General features: G+C 46.6%; 10 non-coding genes across 10 annotated transcripts; 1 reads left to right on the forward strand and 9 right to left on the reverse strand.

Moving 5' to 3' along the window:
- Positions 1 to 623: 623 nt before the first annotated feature.
- Positions 624 to 705, reverse strand: TRNAS-GCU. Its single transcript has one exon. It is a non-coding gene; the product is annotated as a tRNA-Ser (tRNA).
- Positions 706 to 1,252: 547 nt separating this feature from the next.
- TRNAS-GCU lies at positions 1,253 to 1,334 on the reverse strand. Its single transcript has one exon. It is a non-coding gene; the product is annotated as a tRNA-Ser (tRNA).
- Positions 1,335 to 1,857: 523 nt separating this feature from the next.
- Positions 1,858 to 1,929, reverse strand: TRNAM-CAU. The gene has a single exon. It is a non-coding gene; the product is annotated as a tRNA-Met (tRNA).
- A 3,367-nt stretch (positions 1,930 to 5,296) lies between these two features.
- On the reverse strand, positions 5,297 to 5,370 carry TRNAI-AAU. Its single transcript has one exon. It is a non-coding gene; the product is annotated as a tRNA-Ile (tRNA).
- Positions 5,371 to 5,900: 530 nt separating this feature from the next.
- Positions 5,901 to 5,973, reverse strand: TRNAV-CAC. The gene has a single exon. It is a non-coding gene; the product is annotated as a tRNA-Val (tRNA).
- A 1,065-nt stretch (positions 5,974 to 7,038) lies between these two features.
- TRNAI-AAU lies at positions 7,039 to 7,112 on the forward strand. Its single transcript has one exon. It is a non-coding gene; the product is annotated as a tRNA-Ile (tRNA).
- A 647-nt stretch (positions 7,113 to 7,759) lies between these two features.
- Positions 7,760 to 7,832, reverse strand: TRNAR-ACG. The gene has a single exon. It is a non-coding gene; the product is annotated as a tRNA-Arg (tRNA).
- Positions 7,833 to 16,933: 9,101 nt separating this feature from the next.
- On the reverse strand, positions 16,934 to 17,006 carry TRNAV-UAC. The gene has a single exon. It is a non-coding gene; the product is annotated as a tRNA-Val (tRNA).
- A 2,294-nt stretch (positions 17,007 to 19,300) lies between these two features.
- TRNAT-AGU lies at positions 19,301 to 19,374 on the reverse strand. Its single transcript has one exon. It is a non-coding gene; the product is annotated as a tRNA-Thr (tRNA).
- Positions 19,375 to 22,669: 3,295 nt separating this feature from the next.
- Positions 22,670 to 22,743, reverse strand: TRNAI-AAU. Its single transcript has one exon. It is a non-coding gene; the product is annotated as a tRNA-Ile (tRNA).
- Between the last annotated feature and the right edge of the window lie 1,419 nt (positions 22,744 to 24,162).

A 24,162-nucleotide genomic window follows, 5' to 3' on the forward strand; every position in this document is an offset into this window, starting at 1 on the left:
ATAACTGACTCCTTGGAAAAGACCCTGATGCTGGGAAAGATTGAAGGCAGGAGGAGAAGGGGACAACAGAGGATGAGGTGGTTAGATGGCATCACTGACTCAATGGACTTCACTGACTCGGTGAGTTGGTGATGGACAGGGAGGACTGGCATGCTGCAGTCCATGGGATCGCAAACAGTCAGACACGACTGAACTGTACTGAACTGACCCTCTAAATTGTTCGGAGGAGGGAATACCTGGGTTCAGACCAAAACTTTGGATCCATTGACTCTGCAATTTGTGCCACAACATGATAGATATAAGCCGTATATCATACCCTAAGAATAGACAGCAATAGCACTCAGTCAGGCATGGAAGAGCACTAAACTAAGATCTAGAATGAGTGGAGAACGAAAAGATGTGAAACGAGGGTAGAGGTTGAGCACTAGAGTGTCACCAATGAGGAATGAGATTATAGAAAACAGAGAAAATCGCCACAGTGTGAATACGGGAGTAACCAGGATGGAAATGAAACTGCAAGAACAAAGAAAGTGAGAGGTAGAATGAGGACAAGCAGAAAATTATATACAGTTCTTTTGTCAAGATACAGAGCAAAATTTACTTTTCCGGTCCACTAGAAAGTCCGACGAGGATGGGATTCGAACCCACGCGTGCAGAGCACAATGGATTAGCAGTCCATCGCCTTAACCACTCGGCCACCTCGTCTCGCAGGAAACTGCAGCGTCTGGAAACTTTTAAAATACATTACTGGTTGGAAAGCCTTTATAGTTCCATGTTTGTGCCCAGTACCATTCTTCAAACTGCAGTCTTTTTCAGAGAATTTACACAAAGAACTGATTCTTTACTCCTTCCTTGGGGAACCTTTCACACTTTGATAGTCTTTTAACCTGCTGTGACTCCAGCTTTAATTCTCATTCTTCTTCAGTACTCACATTGCATCGCAGTCACGGTGACGTTTTCTCTATTTTCTGTAATCTGATTCTCCTGCGTTTTTGAAATTAACTCTTTTCCTTCTGTTTTTCCCACAAACTGGATGCGATTGGGTTCTTCATAAGTAACAGCAAGGTGTATTGCCTTCGAGAAGGATTTTTTCAAAATTCCCGTTAACTTGACCTATAGGAGTGAAAAGAGAGGCGTAGATATCCGGAGTGGACATCTGCCCCACACAGGGATGGAATCCAAGGCTCCCGCATTGCGAGTGGTGGTTTCTTCACCAGCTGAGCCACAGCAGAAGGCCATAAACGCAACCAGACGACGAGGATGGGATTCGAACCCACGCGTGCAGAGCACAATGGATTAGCAGTCCATCGCCTTAACCACTCGGCCACCTCGTCGCACAGCATACGTATAGTCGTGAAAAGACAAGGGACAGACAGTAGGAGACTCGCGGACCAGTCCCTAGGCAGAAATCAAGAAACACAAACAAACAAGAAAAGTTTTTTCTTTCGAGTGTAAAGAAGATATAAAACCCTAACTGGAGTCAAGTGTGTATGTTATTCCCTGGAAGAAGTAGTGCTGATCCATCGGAAATGGACAGTAAACTTGTCAACTATTCCGAAGTAAGAAGGGCCAGAGGTTTGCCTCTCTTTGGAAATGAGTGAGGAGGGCCGATTTTGCTATTACACCCTCACCCCCGCCCCCCGCCCCGGCCCCAGGGCCCTCGCCCAGGACGAAAGGAAAAAAAAGAAAAGAGAAAGGACGGGAAAGGAAAACGCTTGCTGGTTTGTAAAGATTAGGAAGGCGGTGGCAACGGTTCTAGGAGTGGTGAAAGGAGACGGTGCATCTGTAAGCTGACGAACTGTGTTGTGCCCGTGATGCTCGAGCGAGGAACTGGATGGGTGTCACGAAAAGAAAGCCTAGCAGAGGATGGTTTCGATCCATCGACCTCTGGGTTATGGGCCCAGCACGCTCCCGCTGCGCCACTCTGCTGACAGGTGGCCTGACTAGGCTGCTTTTTCCCTACTATGAGTATCATGAGCAACGTCCCATTTCCTTGTACAGATAAATTTTGGTTTGTTTATAAAATCGAAAGAATAAAACTCCCAGCGATAAGATCAAACTTCTACGACTTATTGTACGTGTAAAGACTCAAATCACTTTCAGAACTATTGCCCCTAGGCAAGAAAAAGAAAAAGAGTCTTACCAGAGGATATGCTATATGACTCCGTTTCTACGAAATTCAAGAGCAGGCACATTACCTGGCGCTAGAAATCAGACAGCGATGAGCTTGCAGGAGGCAATATTGACTGGCGAGGGGGCATAAGGCGATTTTCTGGACTAATTGGCATGTCCTGAACCTCGAGCTGGGCGGTGGTCACGTGGGAGTAGTATACCTCGGTTAAGTTCATCCAGCTCAATTTACACGTAAGCTCTTTACATTTTAAAATATTCTTTAATAAAGTGTTGGGGAAAGGGTCCCACGGAGATGTAATAACCTAAAGGAAAGGAGAACGAGAGAGAGAGAGAGAGAGAGAAAGGGGACTAGAGGCATCAAGGGACTGAGAGGCGTGGCTCCGGTGGACTCAGGTGCTGGGCGAGTCCCACTGGTTCATCCAGTCCCAGCCTCTGAGGCTCTGCCAAGTGGCAATCATCACCCGGCCACCAAGGAGGACGACTGGAATTGACCCAGGGGGAAGGCACTGGTGCAGCAGGTAGGTGTTCCGATGTCCCGCGGGTGACAGCCAGGCGGCGATGAGGAAAGAGTGTGCGGATCGCCCATCTTCCAAGGCTCCCGCCCCCTCATCAGAAAGCGCCCACCTTCAGCCTGCCGGCCCGCCAGAGATCCGAATGCCCGTTTTGGTGACGTCAGCCCCTCGGCACTCCTGGACTCAGGCCCTGCTCTCCCACCAGAGCCCTCCTCTCCCACCACCAGCCCTGGCACACACACACACTGACACACTCACACTGGTACACCGGAGAAGACCATGTGACCGGCGCTGGGGCCTGTAGCCTGAACCCTCCAGATAGGTTGACCCAGCTGGAACCTGGAGCCCGAGCCCAATATCTGCACACACTGCTTGCCACAAGCAGCAGGAGGCCCCATGTTTCCCGGAAAGGCGATGCCAACTGCCCCTAGGACAGGCCGCTGCACTAACCAACCTGCCCCTGTCTGCTCCCCCGCAGCCTGCAACCCCAGAGCAGAAACCCACAAACCGAAGAGGCCTCAGCTTCCCCCTCTTCCTCCTCCAAAGAGTGGAAAGGCCTGTTTCCAGCCGAGACAAAATTGCAAGGATCAGACGCACCCTCCTGCCTGAAAGAACCAAAACAGATCAGAAACACTTTTCCAGACACCAAACATCAGGCAAAGAAGGATGGTAATCTCTGACAGAAAAGAAATGAATGAGCGATTTTGCTGGGAACTGACGTGAGATCTAGGATTGCACCCGAGTTTTTACTGCCTTGAGAGAGTTTCCAAGGCCCAGTGCAGGCAGAGGCTGGTGAATTCTCTGAGTTGAAATGTTGGGGCGGATAAAGTCCAGGAGACCAAGACAGCTGGAGACGGCAGGACAGAGCACCGGAAAGGACAGAGCCGGGAGAAGAGGAAACTCCCGGAAGCTCTCCACATGGACCTTAACACTGGTCAGCGCACACAGGTAGGGAAACTATACAAGGCTGGGGAAAGAATCCCCACAGTGATCAGAGAAGGGACCGTGATACTGAATTGTCCTTGAAATCAGAAGCAATCGTGGGAGATGCACGGCTGTCAACTGATGACAAGAGTCCAGATTTGATTCCTGGCCTAAAAAAAAAAAAAAAGTCAGTCTTGTGGTCTTGTGTTTCTTGTTCAAAGTGGTCAAAGTGCTGCAGACACGTAGGGAGAGGAAGCATCCCGAATCAGTCCACCACCTTGCGCCGTCTCTCCTCACAAGGCAATCTTGGCTGTCAGTTCACCTTAAAGGGTCTTCAGAGACATGGAAAGAACGACCTTTTAAGAATGCCTCCTTACTTTGTATCTCTTGAGGATTTGAGAAAGGGCGTTGATTGAGCAACTACTTTGGAAAGACAATTTAAAATCGAATACGCTTTTGACAAAAGGTTGCCAGGAAACTTTTCCACTGCCCCTGCCCCCACCTCCCACCAAATTTTTCGTGTTAGGCCCCCCTCTGACCCTGCCCAGCTCTCTGTCCTCATCTATTGGTCCCGGAGGAAAGAGAACCCTGCCTGCCTGGAAAAATGTTGGGCTTGTGGTAAGTGGAGAGCTGAACTGGGTAACGAGTGGATAAAAGGTATGTGAGGGTGGCGGGTTTGGAACACAGTTAGAGGACTCTAACTGTCTCCTTACCTGTCTCCTGGGAAACCCGTATATGGGTCAAGAAGCAACAGTTAGAACTGGACGTGGAACAACGGACTGGTTCAAAATTGGGAAAGGCATAGGACAAAGCTGTATGTATATTGGCACCCTGCTTATTAAATTTCTATGCAGGGTACATCATGTGAAAGGCCGGGCTGGATGAATCACGAGCTGGAATCAAGATTGCCAGGAGAACTATCAACAACCTCAGATACGCAGATGATACCACTCTGATGGCAGAAGGCGAAGAGGAACTGAAGAGCCTCTTGATGAAGGTGAAAGAGGAGAGTGAAAACGCTGGCTTAAACCTCAACATTCAGAAAACTAAGATCATGGCATCCGGTCCCATCACTTCATGGCAAACAGAAGGGGAAAACGCCAAAATCAATGCGGACGGTGACTGCAGCCACGAGATTAAAAGACGCTTGCTCCTTGGAAGAAGAGCTATGACCAACCTAGACGGCGGAGACGTAACTTAAAAAGCGGAGACGTAACTTTGCCGACAAAGGTCCGTACAGTCAAAGCTATGGTTTTTCCAGTAGTCATGTACGGATGTGAGAGCTGGACCATAAAGAAGGCTGAGCGCGAAAGAATTCATGCTTTCGAAGTGTGGTGCTGGAGAAGACTCTTGAGAGTCCCTTGGACTGCAAGGAGATCAAAGCAGTCAATCCTAAAGGAAACCCACCCCGAGTATTCATTGGAAGGACGGTCGCTGAAGCTGGAGCTCCAACACTTTGGCCACCCGATGCGAAGAGCCAGCTCACTGGAAAAGACCCTGATCCTGGGAAAGACGGAAGGCAAAAGGAGAAGGCGTCGGCAGAGGACGATGTGGCTAGACAGCATCCTCCAGGAGAGGGTGGAGGACTGACGAGCCTGGCGTCCCGACGGGACAGGCACAACCGCAAGGGGACTCTAGGCACTATTCTCAGGGCTGTGTAGGTTAAGAGGCAAGTTTTCTCGGAAAACAGTTGGCAGCCTCCTGGAGGAGGTGACCAAAGAGAACAGTGGCCCGTACGGGGATCGAACCCGCGACCTTGGCGTTATTAGCACCACGCTCTAACCAACTGAGCTAACCGGCCCCTGACTGCGTGAGTCCTCTTCTCTTCTTCCTTTCCTCTTACGGCCCCCGCCTCCCCCTCCAAAATGTCAAGTTCCAACTGACCCTTACTGTTGCTTCTCTTAAGAGAGTTTCGTCATTGTCGTTGCCTTCCATCCTCAGTCAAAAGAACGAGACGCTTTCTCGGAGAAGAACACCAAAGGAAAAGAAGGCACAATTGGTTTTCGGTCGTATTCCTTGACGTGAACGAGGAAACCGAAGGTTTTCGGAGGAAGCTGCGGTCTACGGCCCGGGGAATCCATGGAAGAATTTGCTGTTTGTGTAAAAGGCTCGCAGAAAGCGCCTTAAGCTGGGCTGAGTGCAGGCTCTGCCGTACGAGATGGAATACGGTGCCTGAAGACTATTCCGATGGGTCGGATCGTCGGTAGTTCCCCCAGGTTTACCGGTGAGACTCGGTGGGAGTTCGGAAGCCTCCTCAACTACCGAGTTTCTCGGAAGGTTCCTGAGAGGTTCCGGAGAACGGTTCAAAACGCAAACTCCGAAGAGCGAGGCTGTTCCCGCCCGGTTTCGAACCGGGGACCTTTCGCGTGTGAGGCGAACGTGATAACCACTACACTACGGAAACTTGCTTTCTCGGCTCCTTGATCATGTTTTCCCTCCCCGGCTGATGGTGTCCAAGCGGGAAAGGAGATTCCCGGCTAGCCCAAGCTGGCCACACCGAATCGGTTTTCTCTTTCAGGAAATGGTCGACGTTAGTGCGCCCTCCTATCACGACCAACAATGCTACAGTCAATGAGTCACACTAAGCAAATACTACCTCTAAGCGAAGAATTCCTTGCCAAAGGCAGAGCAGACGTTTTAGGCAGCGTCCGGGTACAGTAGATGTCGGAGAACTGCTCGATTTTGTCTTATGTGGGTTTGTGTGACCTTAGGAAGTTCTGTGATCACCATCTCTTGAGTGCCAGAAAAAGATTGCAATGACTGAAGACGATTCAATGATCCTGGTTGAAAAGTAAGCGCGATTCGGTGCCCTTGAACTCTAGCAGCTGCCCATTCTGTGACGGGCAGTGTTTGGCTGATAGAAACCGAGGGGCGGAGAGGGGCAAATGCCCACTGATCTGCCAGGCAGTCCTTACTTGTCCCCCCTGACCTCAGTTCTGTGCCAGTTGAGCACAAATCAACCAGAGTCAGACTAGAATTGCTGTGGTCGGTAACATCCTCAAGGCACTAACACTGCTGTTGTAGATATCATCAGTAACATCCAAAGTCAGTTTGTTTCTCCGGGGCAAGCTGAGCTAACGAATCTCCGAGCCGTGGACTACGAGGGCAGCGAACGGTAAACCGGAAACATCCTGAATCCTGACATGTCAAAAGTCGGTGATCAATCCCAGATTCTTTGGTCTTCCGCTTGAAACAAACAAACAAACAGACAGAGAAGACAGACAGACAGACAGACAACAACAAAACACCGCTAACTGAAAGACCAAGAGGGAGTGGACGTGAGGCTCGTCTCCTGCTCCCTCGCTTGGCGGCCTTTGGTCCAAAGGGCTGCTGTCCGAGTTTGGCTTTGTGTGCAGAGGTCACAGCAGATGTTTGTTGGGTTACGCGTGGAACAGCTCTCCGAGGACCACGAAAAAGAAGTGTAACCGCGGCAAACAGAGGTCTTAAGTTGTAGAGCAAGACTTGTCATGGCCGGTTAGCTCAGTTGGTTAGAGCGTGGTGCTAATAACGCCAAGGTCGCGGGTTCGATCCCCGTACGGGCCAAGGGGACTTTTGCTCCTTATCACTCAAGGTGTTACCTGTTTGAACCCTGGAGTTGTATGTAATGTAACTTGGGTTGCTTAAAAAAAAAAAAAAAATAGCGTGTTACTCCTCCCTCTTGAAACTGTCCTACCGGCGCTCTTCTGGAAGTCGGGGTGCAGGGCCAGCTCCGATATCCGGTGCCCAACACCCTGGGCTTTCTTGGATTTAACGTTTCCTCAGTCAAAGCCACTCTTCTTTCTATTAGGAAGAGGGGAGGGCGTGGTGAAGGGTAACCCAGTGGGAATAAGTGGCGAAGACACTTGCCGAGCCTTCTTCCTTCCTACGTTCCATCTCTTTCTTGTTCCTCGTCCTCCTCTTCTTTTTTCTTAAAGCCTGTTTGATGTGAAACTCAGTACAGGTGTCCCTATGTGGTCCTTTCCCCCTCCGTATTTGCTGTGGGAGATCGAAACCAGAAAATGCTTGATTGTGGATGTTCCAGTGATCGCAATCACTTGAAGGGTCCTTCGGACTCCCACAAGACGTAGGATGGCCCCACGGGGTAACAAGAAGCAAGGCTGAGGGAGCTTTTCGTAGCGCTTGTGAGCCGCCAAAGCTTGGAGAGTTGGGGTGTGGTTCAAGTGCAGGAAGATCAGTTGTGCAAAAGGTTTCGAGCCAGCCAGGAGTCGAACCTAGAATCTTCTGATCCGTAGTCAGACGCGTTATCCATTGCGCCACTGGCCCCCTGCGACGAGAGGGCTTAAGCATGTCTATTTCAATGAGGCCTCCGAAGTCGCTGGTTCTGCTATGAAGATAGAAATAACCCCGAAACTGATGACTCCCACCGATTCTCTTCATTTGGGGTTAGTGTACGTACTACAACGTTGCTTTCCATGTCTACATTTTGGATTACAAGCAAATTTAACCCTTAGGACTTTCCGTACATGATAGAAAGAAGTCACTCCTTGAGAGCAAGTTTTCTGCTGGGAGTGCTCTTGGTTAATTTCTGCTACCTGTTAATCTGGCGTGCTTCCACCTCCCTCATCTATTCTATACTTCTTTGGGGCCCTGATGATGCGTCTGCGGATGGTTACTGACTGCCCTGTATTCTCTTTAATTAAGTGTTTTAAAAATAAAGTACACTTATTTGGTTTGGAAGTGCATTTGGCCCTAAGAATCACATTCTACTCCTCTTACTGTTAAGAGTAGTTAATACTCCCTAAGAGGGAGAATCATGGCCAAATTCTATGATAAATCATGCGTCGGATAAAAGCATGCAGAAGTCAATGGTAAAGGCAAAAAGAGGCAAGAAGGCAGGAAAGGTATACTCAAAGGTGCAGAAACCACATTAGGCAGAGACTGCTGGAATTCAGGAAATGATTTAATACCACACAAAATTTAAACAGGCAGACATGCTCTCTTTAGACAGCGTGGTTATATGTTTCTTTTTGTTTTCAAGTTGGGCATAAGGAACACGTCAAAATATACAACTGCCTTGAGAGAAGGATGTTGGATGTTGAGAGAGACAGGGCATAGTAATGTTCTTGATGGCACAAACTTGGAATCCAGAATGCAACGCTTTCTCACCCCAGCATTGCCATCTGTTGCCTAACTGGCCTTTGCAATAAAAGACCAGGTGTACAGAAGCTAACAGAAATGTGAAGATTTATGCAGAAAGCTTTGGGGAAGTTTTATCTGAAGGAGTGATGATGGAGGGGAAGTTTCGAGGTTGAGGAGATCGTAACTAGGAACAGAGGGGGAACAAATAATATATTCACAAGTCTCTGGGAAATGAGAGGACAGGGTGGTGGGGAGAGAAGGGGGCAGTGAAGTGTGAAATGAAGCTGGAGACATAGGAGAGGCCATGGAGAGGATTTGAGGCCATAAGCTTAAGGGTCATGTCATAAAATAGGTCTCAGATGTTCAGGTGGCAGGCGACCCTTTCAGAAACACCGCTTCCTGCCTTTCATCCATTTGTCCTCTCAAAGTTCACAGAATCTGAGATCTAGTCTGATCTAATCTGAGTAAAAGTCAGCTAAAATTCCCCCAAATATTGGAGAAAACTCCCAGGCACTCAAACCACGCAGCCCCCTTTAGACCGCAGCGGGCAACAGCGGTGGTCCCGGTGGACAGCCCGGCCAATCCGCCCGACTCCCTCAGTTAGAATTTCAGGGATCTGCCACCCCCGGGTGCTGAGCTCCACCAGCGCAGAGGCAATGGGAGTGCAGACATCGAGGTATCACTTCCCTGAACGCGGGAGCCCCCGTTTTGCAGTCTGTACTCAGGTGTCAAGGGAAATAATCAACAAGCAGTCTATACCCGGAACAGAAGAAAAAGCGTGAATCAAGCCAAACTAAGGACGATAGCCCCGTGTGAGTGTCTCTCACTTATTCTGATGAACGGCTCCGGAGAAACACGGTTTTCAGCAGTTTTATACCGTGTCTATTTACATAGATTGATTATATATATTTATATAGGTTGATGTCGACATTCTAGGAATCAGCAAACTGAAATGGACTGGAATGGGTGAATTTAACTCAGATGACCATTATATCTACTACTGCGGGCAGGAATCCCTCAGAAGAAATGGAGTGGCCATCATGGTCAACAAGAGAGTCCGAAATGCAGTACTTGCATGCAATCTCAAAAACGACAGAATGATCTCTGTTCGTTTCCAAGGCAAACCATTCAATATCACAGTAAGCCAAGACTATGCCCCAACCAGAAACGCTGAAGAAGCTGAAGTTGAACGGTTCTATGAAGACCTACAAGACCTTTTAGAACTAACACCCAAAAAAAGATGTCCTTTGCATTATAGGGGACTGGAATGCAAAAGCAGGAAGTCAAGAAACACCTGGGGTAACAGGCAAATTTGGCCTTGGAATACGGAATGAAGCAGGGCAAAGACTAATAGAGTTTTGCCAAGAAAATGCACTGGTCAGAACAAACACCCTCTTCCAACAACACAAGAGAAGACTCTATATATGGACATCACCAGATGGTCAACACCGAAAGCAGATTGATTATATTCTTTGCAGCCAAAGATGGAGAAGCTCTATACAGTCAGCAAAAACAAGACCAGGAGCTGACTGTGGCTCAGACCACGAACTCCTTATTGCCAAATTCAGACTGAAATTGAAGAAAGTAGGGAAAAACACTAGACCATTCAGGTATGACCTAAATCAAATCCCTTATGATTATACAGTGGAAGTGAGAAATAGATTTAAGGGCCTAGATCTGATAGATAGAGTGCCTGATGAACTATGGAATGAGGTTCATGACATTGTACAGGAGACAGGGATCAAGACCATTCCCATAGAAAAGAAATGCAAAAAAGCAAAATGGCAGCCTGGGGAGGCCTTACAAATAGCTGTGAAAAGAAGAGAAGTGAGAAGCAAAGGAGAAAAGGAAAGATATAAACATCTGAATGCTGAGTTCCAAAGAATAGCAAGAAGAGATAAGAAAGCCTTCTTCAGCGATCAACACAAAGAAATAGAGGAAAACAACAGAATGGGAAAGACTAGGGATCTCTTCAAGAAAATCAGAGATACCAAAGGAACATTTCATGCAAAGATGAGCTCGATAAAGGACAGAAATGGTATGGACCTAACAGAAGCAGAGGATATTAAGAAGAGATGGCAAGAATGCACAGAAGAACTGTACAAAAAAGATCTTCACGACCCAGGTAATCACGATGGTGTGATCACTGACCTAGAGCCAGACATCCTGGAATGTGAAGTCAAGTGGGCCTTACAAAACATCACTACGAACAAAGCTAGTGGAGGTGATGGAATTCCAGTTGGGCTATTCCAAATCCTGAAAGATGATGCTGTGAAAGTGCTGCACTCAATATGCCAGCAAATTTGGAAAACTCAGCAGTGGCCACAGGACTGGAAAAGGTCAGTTTTCATTCCAATCCCAAAGAAAGGCAATGCCAAAGAATGCTCAAACTACCACACAATTGCACTCATCTCACACGCTGGTAAAATAATGCTCAAAATTCTCCAAGCCAGGCTTCAGCAATATGTGAACCGTGAACTTCCTGATGTTCAAGCTGGTTTTAGCAAAGGCAGAGGAACCAGAGATCAAATTGCCAACATCTGCTGGATCATGGAAAAAACAAGAGAGTTCCAGAAAAACATATACTTCTGCTTTATTGACCATGCCAAAGCCTTTGACTGTGTGGATCACAATAAACTGTGGACAATTCTGAAAGAGATGGGAATACCAGACCACCTGATCTGCCTCTTGAGAAATTTGTATGCAGGTCAGGAAGCAACAGTTAGAACTGGACATGAAACAACAGACTGGTTCCAAATAGGAAAAGGAGTACGTCAAGGCTGTATATTGTCACCCTGCTTATTTAACTTCTATGCAGAGTACATCATGAGAAACGCTGGACTGGAAGAAACACAAGCTGGAATCAAGATTGCCGGGAGAAATATCAAGAACCTCAGATATGCAGATGACACCACCCTTATGGCAGAAAGTGAAGAGGAACTCAAAAGCCTCTTGATGAAAGTGAAAGTGGAGAGTGAAAAAGTTGGCTTAAAGCTCAACATTCAGAAAACGAAGATCATGGCATCCGGTCCCACCACTTCATGGGAAATAGATGGGGAAACAGTGGAAACAGTGTCAGACTTTATTTTTCTGGGCTCCAAAATCACTACAGATGGTGACTGCAGCCTTGAAATTAAAAGACGCTTACTCCTTGGAAGGAAAGTTATGACCAACCTAGATAGCATATTCAAAAGCAGAGACATTACTTTGCCAGCAAAGGTGCGTCTAGTCAAGGCTATGGTTTTTCCTGTGGTCATGTATGGATGTGAGAGTTGGACTGTGAAGAAGGCTGAGCGCCGAAGAATTGATGCTTTTGAACTGTGGTGTTGGAGAAGACTCTTGAGAGTCCCTTGGACTGCAAGGAGATCCAACCAGTCCATTCTGAAGGAGATCAGCCCTGGGATTTCTTTGGAAGGAATGATGCTAAAGCTGAAACTCCAGTACTTTGGCCACCTCATGTGAAGAATTGACTCATTGGAAAGGACTCTGATGCTGGGAGGGATTGGGGGCAGGGGGAGAAGGGGATGACAGAGGATGAGATGGCTGGATGGCATCGCTGACTCGATGGACGTGAGTCTGAGTGAACTCTGGGAGTTGGTGATGGACAGGGAGTGCTGGCGTGCTGCCATTCATGGGGTCGCAAAGAGTCGGACACGACTGAGCGACTGATCTGATCTGATCTGATCTGATAGTCTTTGCAGCCAAAGATGGAGAAGCTCTATACAGTCAGCAAAAACAAGATCGGGAGCTGACTGTGGCTCAGATCATGAACTCCTTATTGCAATTTTCAGACTTAAATTGAAGAAAGCAGGGAAAAGCACTAGGCCATTCAGGTATGACCTAAATCAAATCCCTTATGATTATACAACAGAAGTGACAAATAGATTCAAGGGATTAGAATATGACAGACAGAGTGCCTGAAGAACTGTGGACAGAGGTTGGTGACATTGGACAGGAGGCAGTGATCGAGACCATCCCCAAGAAAAAGAAATGCAAAAAGGCAGAATGGTTGTCTGAGGAGGCCTTACAAATAGCTGAGAAAAGAAGAGAAGTGAAAGGCAAAGGAGAAAAAGAAAGATATACCCATTTGAATGCAGAGCTCCAAAGAATAGCTAGGAGAGATAAGAAAGCCTTCCTCAGTGGTCAATGCAAAGAAATAGAGGAAAACAATAGCATGGGAAAGACTAGAAAGTTAGAGATACCAAGGGAACATTTCATGCAAAGATGGGCACAATAAAGGACAGAAATGGTATGGACCTAACAGAAGCAGAAGATATTAAGAAGAGGTGGCAAGAATACACAGAAGAACTATACAAAAAAATATCTTCATGAGCCAGATAACCACGATGGTGTGATCATTCACCTAGAACCAGACATCCTGGAATGGGAAGTCAAGTGGGGCTTAGGAAGCACCACTATGAACAAAGCTAGTGGAGGTAATGGAATTCCAGTTGAGCTATTTCAAATCCTAAAAGGTGATGCTGTGAAAGTGCTGCACCCAATCGGACAGCAAATGTGGAAATCTCAGCAGAGGCCCCAGGACTGGAAAAGGTCAGTTTTCATTACAGTCCCAAAGAAAGGCAGTGCCAAAGAATATTCAAACTACCACACAATTGCACTCATCTCACACGCTAGCAATGTAATGCTCAAAATTCTCCAAGCCAGGCTTCAACAGGACGTGAGCTGTGAACTTCCAGATGTTGAAGCTGGATTTAGAAAAGGCAGAGGAACCAGAGATCAAATTGTCAACATCTGGTGGATCATTGAAAAAGCAGGAGAATTCTAGAAAAACATCTACTTCTGCTTTATTGACTACGCCAAAGCCTTGGACTGTGTGGATCACAAGAAACTGTGGGGAATTCTTCAAGAGATGGGAATACCAGACCACTTGACCTGCCTCCTGAGAAACTGTATGCAGGTCAAGAAGCAACAGTTAGAACCGGACATGGAACAGCAGAGTGGTTCCAAATCGGGAAAAGAGTACGTCGAGGCTGTATATTGTCACCCTGCTTATTTAAGGTCTACGCAGAGTACATCATGCGAAGTGCTGGGCCGGATGAAGCACAAGCTGGAATCAAGATTGCCGGGGGAAACATCAATAACCTCAAATATGCAGATGACACCACCCTTATGGCAGAAAGCAAAGAACTAAAGAGCCTCTTGATGAAAGTGAAAGAGGAGAGTGAAAAAGATGGCTTAAACCTCAACATTCAGAAAACGAAGATCATGGCATCCGGTCCCATCACTTCATGGCAAATAGATGGGAAACAATGGAAACAGTGAGAGGGGGCTCACTCTCACTGTTTTGGGGGTCTCCAAAATCACTGCAGATGGGTTGCTGACTGCAGCCATGGAATTAAAAGATGCCTGCTCCTTGGAAGAAAAGCTATGACCAGCGTAGACAGCATATTTAAAAGCAGAGACATTACTTTGCTGACAAAGGCCCGTCTAGTCAAAGCTATGGTTTTTCCAGTAGTCATGTATGGATGTGAGAGGTGGACTATAAAGAAAGCTGGGCACCAAACAACTGATGCTTTAGCACTGTGATGTTGGAGAAGCTTCTTGAGAGTCCCTTGGACTGCAGGAAGTTCCAACCAGTCTATCCTAAAGGAAATCAGTCCTGAACATCCATTGGAAAGACTGATGCTGAAGCTGAAGCTCCAATATTTTGGCCACCTGATGTGAAGAACTGACTCATTGGGAAAGAACCTGATGCTGGGTAAGATTGAAGGCAGGAGGCGAAGGGGATGACAGAGGATGAGGTGGTTGGATGGCATCACCGACTTGATGGACATGATTTTGGGCAAGCTCCAGGAGTTGGTGATGGACAGGGAAGCCTGGTGTGCTGCGGTTCATGGGGTGGCAAAAAGTTGGACTCGACTGAGCAAGTGAACTGAACTGATTCCTTGTCAGAACAAAAAAACATCAAAAGTGAAATGGCACATTCCTTAAAGGTTTCAAAAAAAAAAAAAAAAGGCAGATCAGCCAGTTCACATCAGATTAGTCTGGCCCAGGCACCTGGGAAATACTACTAGTGCTCACCTCTCAGGGAGAAAGGCATTTAAGCTTTACCTTTAAAACAGACTTTTTTTTTTTTTTTTTTTTTGCCTTTCATTAGGCACGAACATATGTAAGCCAGCATGACTTTCCCATACCTCAACATGTGACCATTTCTTTCAAAACCATCTAGTAGAAATACAGATTTTATTTTCTTGGGCTCCAAAATCACTGTGGATGATGACTGCAGCCACAAAATTAAAAGACACTTGCTCCTTGGAAGAAAAGCTATGAGATACCTAGAAAGCGGATTAAAAGGCAGAGACAGCATTTTGCCAATGAAGATCCCTCTCTCTGGTCAAAGCTATGGTATTTCCAGCAGTCTTTTAGGGATGAGAGAGTTGGACCATAAAGAGGGCTGAGCGTGGAACTGTGCTGGAGAAGCCTCTTGAGGGTCCCTTGGACTGCAAGGAGATCAAACCAGTCAATCATAAAGGAAATCAACCTTGAATATTCATTGGAAGGACCGATGCTGAAGCCGAAGCTCGAATGTTTTGGCCACCTGATGTGAAGAGCTGACTCACTGGAAAAGACCCTGACGTTGGGAAAAATTGAGGGCAGGAGGAGAAAGGGGACAGAGGATGATCTGATTGGATGGCATCATCGACACAGCGGACATGAATTTGAGCAAACTCTGGGAGATAGTGAAGGGCAGGGAAACCTGGCGTGCTGCAATCCGTGGGGTCCCGTAGAGTGGGACGCGACTTAGCGACTGAACAGCAGCAACAACGGAAATACCATGTGCGGTATTTTATGTGTTTTTTAAATTAAAAAAAAAAAAAAAAAGTCTGTCCCTAAAATACACGCGCCACCGACTCAATGCACCATTAAAACATTTCCCCCTGTCCTTTCTCACTTGTGAGAAATCCCTCACTCGGCCCGGCAAATCCAAAGCGCGCTGTTCATGGTCCTGACTCCGGGAATAGTTCTGGTTTCCCGGGGGCGACGCGGACCTTCTCCGCCTGCCCGTCGCGAGCTTCGTGTTGATCTGGATGCCGAGTCCCCGAACCGTCCGAGAAGAGCCGCTGCTGGCCTAGATACCCTGCCTGCGAGGGTCCCCAGGCCCCGTTCCGTGTGTGTCTGTCCCACAGCCTTGTCTCGAAACACACACGCAGACAAACGCACCTCCACTCCATTCCGATCTCAACCTGGGACTGTTCTGTGCCTAAATGGAACTGTCTTTTGAACCCGGGGAAGCGACGGGTCTGTGCGACTGAAGGACAACCCGTGGCAGAATGTGACCAGTCCGCCCAGGCAAACCTAGGTGGGTGGGTAATTGGGTCCGGCTGCAGATGACCGCGTGCTGCCTTCCGCGTGCTGTCATCCGCGTGCAGATGACCCAAGCTCCCGGCAAAGGGGCGAGTCGGCGTCGACCGCGTGGTGGAAACATTTGAGCAGAGATTCGGATCCAGGCGGACTACGGAATAATTCTCTGAGGGTACTGGTGGGGATCTGCACGTGGACCCGGGGAATTAGGAGAAAAAGGAAAGGACAGTGAGATTAAGCAACGGTCTCCACCCGACACAAGATCTCCGTGTAGTTTCTGGGGACAGGAAACTTCTGATTCATTGCTTCCATCCCCTCCGCCATTCCTTTCCACCTTCTGCGCACACAGATTTTATGTCGAAGGTTTTTGAAAATATTTCTGGTACGGGGGGGAAAAATATTGCCAGAGATGGGAGACATCTGGAAACCTCCCCTTTTTTCCGTCTGTTGGTTTTAGCTTCTTGTTTGACTGATTGCATTCTTTCGTTGATTCACTTGTACTGCTGTAGGCCTACCTCAGTTGCTTCGGGCCAGCTGCTTGCATTTCAAATCATTTGCCCACAGGCTAACAGTGAAAGCGAAAACAATAAAGTTTGGTGAAGAAAATGTAGCGAAATACTTCCATGCATTTGAGATGAGCGACTATATGTTAGACAGGACAGAAGGCGCACTAAGCGTCCAGGACATAATAAGCACTAAGCTACCCCCGTACCTCACAAAATCCGACCCCTTTTTCCTCAAAATTGCTCTAGGAGAGAACATTATAGTTGACACATTGTAAAGCTGCTGGAGTCAGAGGAACGTCAAGAAATGTTAAACTACAGTATGTATTTTAAAAGGCCGTAGGTGAGAGCACGGGTGCTCTGAGGATACGTTGGAATCGGGAACCTTGGAGAGGGCAGCAAAATCCGAAGGAAATCTTTGCACTTGTCTATAAGACAGCAAAAGCCGGCGGCTTGGGCTGTTTCCGCCCGGTTTCGAACCGGGGACCTTTCGCGTGTAAGGCGAATGTGCTAACCGCTACACCACGGAAACGTCACGCCCGTATGAGGTATTACAAGTCCCATAAAACGGCATACTCGGTTCCTTGGTTGCTCCCCACTCCCCCCGCCCCCGGTCACGCCCCCAATCTAGTAATTTTGAATATTTCTCTTGCAGAATGTGTTCACTCGCGGTGCCTTGCTTTCCATCGTTTCAAAAACTTTTGCTAAAAGAATAATATCGAAATTCTATGGCTCATACTGCTACTGCTGCTGCTAAGTCGCTTCAGTCGTGTCCGACTCTGTGCGACCCCATAGACGGCAGCCTACCAGGCTCCCCACCAAACCTAACTCAGTGGTGGGGGTGGTTTAGTCGCTAAGTCGTGTCCGACTCTTGCCACCCCATGGACTGTAGTCTGCCAGGCTCCTCTGTCCATGGGATTCTCCAGGCTGGACATCTGGAAACAACCCACTGGAGTGGGGATGTTCCCGACCCAGAGATCAAAGCCGGGTCTCCCGCATTGCAGGCAGATTCTTTACCGCCTGAGCTAGGAGGGAGCAGAGTCCAAACACCTTCCCAAACATCAGGCAGGGTGTCCTCAGGTTCCAAGGGCATTTGATTACGAGCAACAACCCGATACTGTCCTGTGCCTTTGATTTCCACCTCTCTTCCTCATCGTCGGAGCCAGAACACAACGCACAGAGTCCTGAAGACCACCGAACTTCCGAGAGGGCCAAACTCGCCTTGGAGGAGACTGCCGAGCGGGGTTGGGATGGCCTGTGCCCTCTTGACTCTGAGAAAGGAGTGCCAAAAGGAGCAGTGTTTGGGAATTCATGGGACTGGATTTTGCGCCGGAATAAGTCGAGGTGGGAGGCATCAGTCAACTTATTATCCAGCGTCACTCACACTGCCCTGGAACGACTGTGCTTTGAGCGATCTGAATCTGTTCAACAGATGCCCACCTTGCCTCTCCTTTGTTTTTCTCTTCATTTCACCTGACCTTCCTCATTGTATTTTCCCTCTTCTCAGTACTTCCCTCGAGGACCAGGAAGGTGCTCAGCAGCGAAATTGTAGTCTTTCATTAAATCCCATGTGAGAAATTCCTGATTTCTTTGCATCAGCTCTGCATCGGCATCTTTCACAAATAGCAGCGCTGAGAGCTCCTGCTCTCAGCAAAACTAAAACTAGGATTGGTCACAACGTTGCAGGAAACAGAGTCGAGAGACAATATTTCCCAATCAGCAAGTTTGGGATTTAGTTTCCCATAATTTGATTAGAAGTTTATTTTTAAGCCAGTAAGGAGTAGCCCCACCATGTACCCAATCCTGACCCTACCAGATGTCCTGAAAAATTATGCAAGCAACTCAAAGGGCCCTTTGAGGTATGTGACTCCTGAACGCACAAAGGCTTTTCGGATCAAAATGTACTTTTTAAACAGTTGAAGTTCATAAACAAAGAATGCTTTAAAAAGTCAGTTTGCCCGCACCTTAAAAAAAAAAAAAAAAGAATATAATTTTGTGTATTTTGTCATTGACTATTCTTTATCCTCTTTTAGATATAACCTCAGTTCTTCTCCTTCCAAAATTTCCAGTATCGTCAAGAGTCCATTTCACATCGAAAAGAGGAAACAGTTACAACACAACTTGATTCACACTACCGTAATTTATATTAGAATGTCTTTCCTCTTCTTTTATTTCTTTTGATTTCATTTCATTCACTAAGGATAAATGAGTAAAAACAATGCTGGATTACCTAGTGATTCAGGAAGACAGCTGCAACATATGAAAGTGCAGAACTTGAAAACACACCCACTGAACTAGACCAGTAAGTCTCTGGCCTTGCTTCATGAAGTATCGTCCATGGAACAGGAGTGTAGCGTCTGAGATTGTAGAGATGCTGACTTTCAGGCCCCTGTTGCAGATGCAGTTATTTAAAACCCTCGTTATAATGGATCACACCAGGTCATTCACATGCCCATAAAATTTTGAGAAGCGCGACTGTAAGGCACTACTAAAGTTGGTGCCAAATCGGGGTGGTGGGAGTTCGCGGGGGAGGGGGTGGCTCTGAAGAGGGACATGACAATTCAATGATTCCATGAAGAAAAACAAATGACTCCATTGTGGTAAAGGTTCTAGGAGGCAAACATAATTGAAGAGATCCCACAAAACCAAACTGGCAACTTCTGAGACCTGATCTAAAACGCGAAGGAAACACCGAGAGGCAGACCGTCTGAGAACCACCTTTTTATGGCTATCGGGAGAGCATTCCTAGTACTCCCGGGCTTGATGGGAGGTAAACAGATTTCATTTTTTAAACTTGTTTTGCTCTATTTAAAACAGTCTTGCCTGAGGCCCCGCTGGGATTTGAACCCAGGATCTCCTGTTTACTAGACAGGCGCTTTCACCAACTAAGCCACGGAGCCAGCTGCAGTTGACCCTTGGTTCCTAACATTATTTGAAGGAGTTTTCGCTTTCCTGGCTCACCAATGCATTTCTCAAGAACTTAAGATCAACACTACAATCTCAGGACTCTTTCTCAAAATTTCTATCAAGTCTTTTACCCTCTCTTGTCTGAAATATGCACAGAAGTTTACATGCTGAGCCAAGACAAGAAAAACCTTCTGAACCTCTGAACCCTTGAAATCGATAGCCAAGTCGTTTGACTTTTGCACCTTCCTATGGGAGATACTTTTCACTTTCATGCATTGGAGACGGAAATGGCAACCCACTCCAGGCCAGTGTTCTTGCCTGGAGAGTCCCAGTGACGGCGGAGCCTGGTAGGCTGCCGTCTGTGGGGTCGCACAGAGTCGGACACGACTGAAATGACTTAACAGCAGCATGGGAGATACTAATACTTCTCCCTTTCGAATCTGTAAAAGGAAAACGATGGTGCTTATCAGTCTTGAAACATAGCATGAAATGGAGCGCTTGAAAGGACTTCACCACATCTTTTGCTACGCTCACTGTCAAAGAGCAGTATCTTACAAGAGAGGAGTGTGCCTGTTCATATTTATTTTAGAGCAACGTGGACGGTAAAGGCATGCAAAAGGGAAAAGGAAGGTAAGAATTCAGCAAATGTCAACATGCAAGAATGATGTTTGACACAGAAATACAGACAATTAAAACTTTGGTAGACATGTCTTACATTAAAAATGTCATCAAGTTCTTGACTTGTCTGAGTTCCTAAAATGGACACTTACTGCATAATTATCAGAGAATAGTCCTCTCCTCTGAGCATGAGGCAGTATGCGATGATGCTTTAGAGCTCAAACTCTGATGTCAGACTCCACTGATTCTTTGTTCCAAATCTGTCATTATACTCGTGACTTTGAGAAAATGTAAAACCTCTATTTATTATTTTTATTTACTCAAATTCTTTGAAGAGTGCTGGCAGGTAGTGTAGATTATTTCTAGCCTCAATCTATAAGACTGCTACAAGTGTTCTATATCTAGGCCGCATAAACAATACTGCTTCCACAGGTGCTAGTGAATAGTGTCAGGAAGCTGCCAGTATCTTTTGCAATAACAGACTTTTGTTTTGTGGTTTGTTTTTTTTTTTCCCCAACAACTGTAGCTTCTCGAGTACTTCTGTAAAGGTAGGTCACATTTTCCATTTATTTCTATTTGAAGAACTCCTTCATTGCAATCACATACTGCTATAGGATTACAATTTTTCTGCCTAATGTGATTGCACTTTATCAAGTATTTTGTGAATTAATGGGAAAACTAAGTTAAGTTAGGAACCACCTGCTGTTAAGCACATCAAAGGCTTAAAAATCAAAGCACACAAATAAGAATAAAACACACACACACACACACACACACACACACACACAAGAAAACAAACCCACCTAACATTAAAGTAACCTTTGGTCTCCCAGTTCAAAAAAGAAGGGGTGAGTAATATTGCCTGGGCAAAGTATGATCTCTGTGACGACCCCACGGAAGAACAGTGAACTGGCCATTGTTCTGTCTGAAAATCTTGGATTGTGTCATGGGAACACAGGGCAAGACGGTCTTGCCCTTTATAATGGGCAAGATGTCACAAAGAGCAGTGGTTAAGATGTTTATTGACACAAATGGAAATATTTTCTGGCCAAGCTAGGAAAGAAAACATTTCAGGTGTTATTTGAAACTTTGTGAGAGAAACTCACCGAACTTCAAGTTCAATATACACCGTATAGCTCCATTTCAGATGTCTTTTACAGGCTGAAGACGAATGTCATTGGTCTGGTTTGCATTTCAGTGTGGGAATGGGACTCTGGGAGAATAATCTGCAGCATGTACCATCTTGCACAGGTCACCATGTAAATATTTCTGCATGTCCTTCACCAAAGAAGACATCAATCACATTCCTTCAGCTTTTAAGAACTGCCTGTCATGGACCTACTGCCCACCAGGCATTTGTCTCAACTCTGATTTAAGTGGTGGGAAACAGACACATTTCCTATGCGAATTTTGAAACACAAATTTTTATTTTGGAGTATATTTAGAAAAGTTGCAAAAACAATAGAGTTTCTTTGTACCCATTTCAGAGTTTCCTTTAATTAGCTTCTTGGGTTACCACGGTACCTTTATTAAAGCCAAGAAACCAACACTGCTACTTTAATAATAACTAAACTCATGTATTTGTGTGTGTCACATCTGTTCTGACACTAATGTCTTCCCCCCCCACCCACGGGATCCCACATTGCATTCAGCCTCCTCTGGTCTGTGATTATTTCTTGGTGCGGATGAATTATTTTTATCCGGTATTTTTATGACTATCTTCCAGTCTAGGTTTGTCTGATAGTTTTCACACGAAGGCCTGGGCTACAGGTTTCTGGACGAGACCACAGAGATGAAGTACTTGTCCCATCACTTCCTATCAGATGTGACTTGATAGGAGGATAGCTTACCATTAGTGATGCCAACCTTGATCACTTTTAAGGGAGTGTTTGCTGTTTTTCTCCCTGGTGAAGTTTCTTCCTATGTTTTCCTACTTCTTCCTGGATATTTAGAAGCTAGTCGGTCAGGATGGCCCATATTCCAGAAGGGAGAGGTTAAATCTCCATCTCCTGGTGGGTTGGTGGAGAATAGTTCCAACCTTAGTTGGAATGCATCAGTAAGAAAAATACATCCCTTCTCCTGTATTCATTGATTTACTTATTTAATCACTGATTTATAACAGTACGGACTCATGAATACATATTTTATACTTAGTTTGCATCATTATCTCAAACTATATTATTTGTTGTTCAAAGTGTTTCAGGTTTGGCCATTGATGGCTCCAGCTCATAAAGAGACAGCTGACAAAACTGCTTCCTTCCTGCTGTGTTTGTATCAATAGAGTTTTTTCACATAGCATTTGAAAAACCTTGTTTCATCTTTTGCTGATCTAGTTAAGACTCAAGTGTGGAAATGTAGAAAGTGTAGATGGTTTCATAGTCTATTTTAGGAGGAAAATAATCCAGTAAGGTCAGTTTCTTTGCTGGAATCAGTTACCCTGTGGATCAAAATGCGCCAAAGCGATGCTCTATGGCTTGCTGGGTCGCTGACTGCTATCCTTTCGTCCTGCAGATGCGAGTCAAACATGAGGAAAGATGTACGATTCCAGTGACAGTTCTCCCCGAGAGTTCCGTGTCCCAGACATGAACTGGGATGTAAGCGGTGAACCTAAAATGGATGAACCGTCACCTTCTGTGTGTAAGTGTGAAAAACGGTAGTCTTCACACAGCCTGGCCCGTACGGGGGTCGAACCCGCGACCTTGGCGTTATTAGCACCACGCTCTAACCAACTGAGCTAACCGGCCAGACATGGGAGTGTGGGATAAGGGAGTATGAGATCGTGTTTATGCTATTAAAAGAAAAGGTATCAATACGGCTTTTCCGGGAGCTGGAAAAGGAATACAGTGAACCCAAACGACCACAAACTAATACTCAAAGAAAGAAGAAATCGCATTCTTCCTCTCCCCCATCGTGGAATTAGGGGGAAACAAAGAGGAATTCTTAGTACTTGGCGTGAATGAACTCTATTTCCTGAGGACTGAGGTAATCAAAACTGTGGCAAACCTGCCTTAGAGGTAGGCCTGGCACCACAGCCACATTGATAGGGAGGCTCTGAGAATACTTGAGGAGACGAGGTAGCCCAGGACAAACCCCAAAGCCATTAAGTAATAAATGCAGAAGCTTGCAAATAAGTATCCAGCAAAGTAGGAGGAAAATCAAGAGGAAGTGAAGATTGGAGGGTGGACCTCATTCTTTCATCTCTCGGCAGGAATCGAGCACCCATGACTGTCAGACCATGGTGCACACTGTTAAATGATGATGGGAATCACTGAGGCTAGACCTCAACATGAGGGGCTGTGGTTCAAGAGCAGCGTTTGTTACAGGGTAGCACCTGTGAGTCGGACACGACTGAGCGACTTCACTTTCACTTTTCACTTTCATGCATTGGAGAAGGAAATGGCAACCCACTCCAGGGCTCTTGCCTGGAGAATCCCAGGGACGGGGGAGCCTGGTGGGCTGCCGTCTATGGGGTCGCACAGAGTCGGACACGACTGAAGTGACTTAGCAGCAGCAGTAGCACCTGTGTTCTGCGCTAGGACTGATCCTCAGGAGAGAGAACAGTGTTACTCCTCAGGGTTTGGAGTCAAGAAAGGCAGGGAACGACCCCTCACAGAATGGGCTTTATGCCTCTGTTTCCACACTCCTGCCCATCCCTCCCCTCATCCCACTCGTCTTTACTTTCCCTCCACTTCCCAGCTTCCCAGAGGCACTCAGGCCCCTTGACTGGCTAACTCCTGGTCCTGGTGAGGGTTGAACCAACCTGTGAACATGGTATTGTTGGCCGTGCCAAGGCAGGCCAAGTAGGCCCCCGTGAGACTGGGTCTAATCTCTCAGAGATTAGGTGTCCTCAGCAGGAAGGCTTGATCAGAACCCTAAACCCCTTGGATTGGAAGCTGGACTTGCCCAAGAGTGACATTTGATTATGGGGAAAGATTGGTGAGTGAAAAAGAAGGAAAACTAAAAGACAGACAGAGAAAGACAAGGGTGAAGTGACAAGAAGAGCAGTAGAGACAATGAGGAAGAGCCTAAGAGACGGAAACTGAGCCTCACGGAGAAAGCAAGATTGAGAAGATAGCAAAGGACAGGGAAAGTCTGAAGAGAGAGGAATAGGGGCCGAGAGAGAGTGAGAAAGAAAGTGACTAAAGGGATGCAGAGACCAAAAA

Source organism: Bos indicus x Bos taurus, chromosome 23 (assembly GCF_003369695.1).
Source record: "Bos indicus x Bos taurus breed Angus x Brahman F1 hybrid chromosome 23, Bos_hybrid_MaternalHap_v2.0, whole genome shotgun sequence".
Taxonomy (NCBI): domain Eukaryota; kingdom Metazoa; phylum Chordata; class Mammalia; order Artiodactyla; family Bovidae; genus Bos; species Bos indicus x Bos taurus.